Source organism: Maylandia zebra, linkage group LG20 (genome assembly GCF_041146795.1).
Source record: "Maylandia zebra isolate NMK-2024a linkage group LG20, Mzebra_GT3a, whole genome shotgun sequence".
Taxonomy (NCBI): domain Eukaryota; kingdom Metazoa; phylum Chordata; class Actinopteri; order Cichliformes; family Cichlidae; genus Maylandia; species Maylandia zebra.
The window spans coordinates 18,605,275-18,610,650 of record NC_135186.1 but is presented as its reverse complement, the minus strand read 5'-3'; positions in this window follow the sequence as shown (position 1 = coordinate 18,610,650).

Here is a 5,376-nt window from a genome sequence, read left to right as displayed (position 1 = left end):
TGCATGTAACAGTGTGAAACGCATTGTCTTGGCGAAATAAAGCGTTTTTGAACAACTTCATATAAATCGCTGTAACTTTTGATAGAAGACTCAGACAAACATGTTTATGGCTTTATCTTATAGAACTCAATATCCCCGTGCTGGGCAAACAGGTTTTGCAGCCGTTTGAGCTAAGATTTTAAAATTATTCACATAATGAAAACCTATACTTTGTCTCGGGCGAGTTTCCCATTCAAATGCATGTAACAGTGAGAAACGCATTGTCTTGGCGAAATAAAGCGTTTTTGAACAACTTCATATAAATCGCTGTAACTTTTGATAGAAGACTCAGACAAACATGTTTATGGCTTTATCTTATAGAACTCAATATCCCCGTGCTGGGCAAACAGGTTTTGCAGCCGTTTGAGCTAAGATTTTAAAATTATTCACATAATGAAAACCTATACTTTGTCTCGGGCGAGTTTCCCATTCAAATGCATGTAACAGTGTGAAACGCATTGTCTTGGCGAAATAAAGCGTTTTTGAACAACTTCATATAAATTGCTGTAACTTTTGATAGAAGACTCAGACAAACATGTTTATGGCTTTATCTTATAGAACTCAATATCCCCGTGCTGGGCAAACAGGTTTTGCAGCCGTTTGAGCTAAGATTTTAAAATTATTCACATAATGAAAACCTATACTTTGTCTCGGGCGAGTTTCCCATTCAAATGCATGTAACAGTGAGAAACACACTGTCTTGGCGAAAGAAAGCATTTTCGTACAACTTCATATAAATCGCTGTAACTTTTGATAGAAGACTCAGACAAACATGTTTATGGCTTTATCTTATAGAACTCAATATCCCCGTGCTGGGCAAACAGGTTTTGCAGCTGTTTGAGCTAAGATTTTAAAATTATTCACATAATGAAAACCTATACTTTGTCTCGGGCGAGTTTCCCATTCAAATGCATGTAACAGTGAGAAACACACTGTCTTGGCGAAAGAAAGCGTTTTTGTACAACTTCATATAAATCGCTGTAACTTTTGATAGAAGACTCAGACAAACATGTTTATGGCTTTATCTTATAGAACTCAATATCCCCGTGCTGGGCAAACAGGTTTTGCAGCTGTTTGAGCTAAGATTTTAAAATTATTCACATAATGAAAACCTATACTTTGTCTCGGGCGAGTTTCCCATTCAAATGCATGTAACAGTGAGAAACACACTGTCTTGGCGAAAGAAAGCGTTTTTGTACAACTTCATATAAATCGCTGTAACTTTTGATAGAAGACTCAGACAACCATGTTTATGGCTTTATCTTATAGAACTCAATATCCCCGTGCTGGGCAAACAGGTTTTGCAGCCGTTTGAGCTAAGATTTTAAAATTATTCACATAATGAAAACCTATACTTTGTTTCAGGCGAGTTTCCCATTCAAATGCATGTAACAGTGAGAAACACACTGTCTTGGCGAAAGAAAGCATTTTCGTACAACTTCATATAAATCGCTGTAACTTTTGATAGAAGACTCAGACAAAAATGTTTATGGCTTTATCTTATAGAACTCAATATCCCCGTGCTGGGCAAACAGGTTTTGCAGCCGTTTCAGCTAAGATTTTAAAATTATTCACATAATGAAAACCTATACTTTGTCTCGGGCGAGTTTCCCATTCAAATGCATGTAACAGTGAGAAACACACTGTCTTGGCGAAAGAAAGCGTTTTCGTACAACTTCATATAAATCGCTGTAACTTTTGATAGAAGACTCAGAAACTCATGTTTATGGCTTTATCTTATAGAACTCAATATCCCCGTGCTGGGCAAACAGGTTTTGCAGCCGTTTGAGCTAAGGTTTTAAAATTATTCACATAATGAAAACCTATACTTTGTCTCGGGCGAGTTTCCCATTCAAATGAATGTATCAGTGAGAAACACACTGTCTTGGCGAAAGAAAGCATTTTCGTACAACTTCATATAAATCGCTGTAACTTTTGATAGAAGACTCAGACAAAAATGTTTATGGCTTTATCTTATAGAACTCAATATCCCCGTGCTGGGCAAACAGGTTTTGCAGCCGTTTGAGCTAAGATTTTAAAATTATTCACATAATGAAAACCTATACTTTGTCTCGGGCGAGTTTCCCATTCAAATGCATGTAACAGTGTGAAACGCATTGTCTTGGCGAAATAAAGCGTTTTTGAACAACTTCATATAAATCGCTGTAACTTTTGATAGAAGACTCAGACAAACATGTTTATGGCTTTATCTTATAGAACTCAATATCCCCGTGCTGGGCAAACAGGTTTTGCAGCCGTTTGAGCTAAGATTTTAAAATTATTCACATAATGAAAACCTATACTTTGTCTCGGGCGAGTTTCCCATTCAAATGCATGTAACAGTGTGAAACGCATTGTCTTGGCGAAATAAAGCGTTTTTGAACAACTTCATATAAATCGCTGTAACTTTTGATAGAAGACTCAGACAAACATGTTTATGGCTTTATCTTATAGAACTCAATATCCCCGTGCTGGGCAAACAGGTTTTGCAGCCGTTTGAGCTAAGATTTTAAAATTATTCACATAATGAAAACCTATACTTTGTCTCGGGCGAGTTTCCCATTCAAATGCATGTAACAGTGAGAAACGCATTGTCTTGGCGAAATAAAGCGTTTTTGAACAACTTCATATAAATCGCTGTAACTTTTGATAGAAGACTCAGACAAACATGTTTATGGCTTTATCTTATAGAACTCAATATCCCCGTGCTGGGCAAACAGGTTTTGCAGCCGTTTGAGCTAAGATTTTAAAATTATTCACATAATGAAAACCTATACTTTGTCTCGGGCGAGTTTCCCATTCAAATGCATGTAACAGTGTGAAACGCATTGTCTTGGCGAAATAAAGCGTTTTTGAACAACTTCATATAAATTGCTGTAACTTTTGATAGAAGACTCAGACAAACATGTTTATGGCTTTATCTTATAGAACTCAATATCCCCGTGCTGGGCAAACAGGTTTTGCAGCCGTTTGAGCTAAGATTTTAAAATTATTCACATAATGAAAACCTATACTTTGTCTCGGGCGAGTTTCCCATTCAAATGCATGTAACAGTGAGAAACACACTGTCTTGGCGAAAGAAAGCATTTTCGTACAACTTCATATAAATCGCTGTAACTTTTGATAGAAGACTCAGACAAACATGTTTATGGCTTTATCTTATAGAACTCAATATCCCCGTGCTGGGCAAACAGGTTTTGCAGCTGTTTGAGCTAAGATTTTAAAATTATTCACATAATGAAAACCTATACTTTGTCTCGGGCGAGTTTCCCATTCAAATGCATGTAACAGTGAGAAACACACTGTCTTGGCGAAAGAAAGCGTTTTTGTACAACTTCATATAAATCGCTGTAACTTTTGATAGAAGACTCAGACAACCATGTTTATGGCTTTATCTTATAGAACTCAATATCCCCGTGCTGGGCAAACAGGTTTTGCAGCCGTTTGAGCTAAGATTTTAAAATTATTCACATAATGAAAACCTATACTTTGTTTCAGGCGAGTTTCCCATTCAAATGCATGTAACAGTGAGAAACACACTGTCTTGGCGAAAGAAAGCATTTTCGTACAACTTCATATAAATCGCTGTAACTTTTGATAGAAGACTCAGACAAAAATGTTTATGGCTTTATCTTATAGAACTCAATATCCCCGTGCTGGGCAAACAGGTTTTGCAGCCGTTTGAGCTAAGATTTTAAAATTATTCACATAATGAAAACCTATACTTTGTCTCGGGCGAGTTTCCCATTCAAATGCATGTAACAGTGAGAAACACACTGTCTTGGCGAAAGAAAGCGTTTTCGTACAACTTCATATAAATCGCTGTAACTTTTGATAGAAGACTCAGAAACTCATGTTTATGGCTTTATCTTATAGAACTCAATATCCCTGTGCTGGGCAAACAGGTTTTGCAGCCGTTTGAGCTAAGATTTTAAAATTATTCACATAATGAAAACCTATACTTTGTCTCGGGCGAGTTTCCCATTCAAATGCATGTAACAGTGTGAAACGCATTGTCTTGGCGAAATAAAGCGTTTTTGAACAACTTCATATAAATCGCTGTAACTTTTGATAGAAGACTCAGACAAACATGTTTATGGCTTTATCTTATAGAACTCAATATCCCCGTGCTGGGCAAACAGGTTTTGCAGCCGTTTGAGCTAAGATTTTACAATTATTCACATAATGAAAACCTATACTTTGTCTCGGGCGAGTTTCCCATTCAAATGCATGTAACAGTGAGAAACACACTGTCTTGGCGAAAGAAAGCGTTTTCGTACAACTTCATATAAATCGCTGTAACTTTTGATAGAAGACTCAGACAAACATGTTTATGGCTTTATCTTATAGAACTCAATATCCCCGTGCTGGGCAAACAGGTTTTGCAGCCGTTTGAGCTAAGATTTTAAAATTATTCACATAATGAAAACCTATACTTTGTCTCGGGCGAGTTTCCCATTCAAATGCATGTAACAGTGAGAAACACACTGTCTTGGCGAAAGAAAGCATTTTCGTACAACTTCATATAAATCGCTGTAACTTTTGATAGAAGACTCAGAAACTCATGTTTATGGCTTTATCTTATAGAACTCAATATCCCCGTGCTGGGCAAACAGGTTTTGCAGCCGTTTGAGCTAAGATTTTAAAATTATTCACATAATGAAAACCTATACTTTGTCTCGGGCGAGTTTCCCATTCAAATGCATGTAACAGTGAGAAACACACTGTCTTGGCGAAAGAAAGCATTTTCGTACAACTTCATATAAATCGCTGTAACTTTTGATAGAAGACTCAGACAAAAATGTTTATGGCTTTATCTTATAGAACTCAATATCCCCGTGCTGGGCAAACAGGTTTTGCAGCTGTTTGAGCTAAGATTTTAAAATTATTCACATAATGAAAACCTATACTTTGTTTCAGGCGAGTTTCCCATTCAAATGCATGTAACAGTGAGAAACACACTGTCTTGGCGAAAGAAAGCGTTTTTGTACAACTTCATATAAATCGCTGTAACTTTTGATAGAAGACTCAGACAACCATGTTTATGGCTTTATCTTATAGAACTCAATATCCCCGTGCTGGGCAAACAGGTTTTGCAGCCGTTTGAGCTAAGATTTTAAAATTATTCACATAATGAAAACCTATACTTTGTTTCAGGCGAGTTTCCCATTCAAATGCATGTAACAGTGAGAAACACACTGTCTTGGCGAAAGAAAGCATTTTCGTACAACTTCATATAAATCGCTGTAACTTTTGATAGAAGACTCAGACAAAAATGTTTATGGCTTTATCTTATAGAACTCAATATCCCCGTGCTGGGCAAACAGGTTTTGCAGC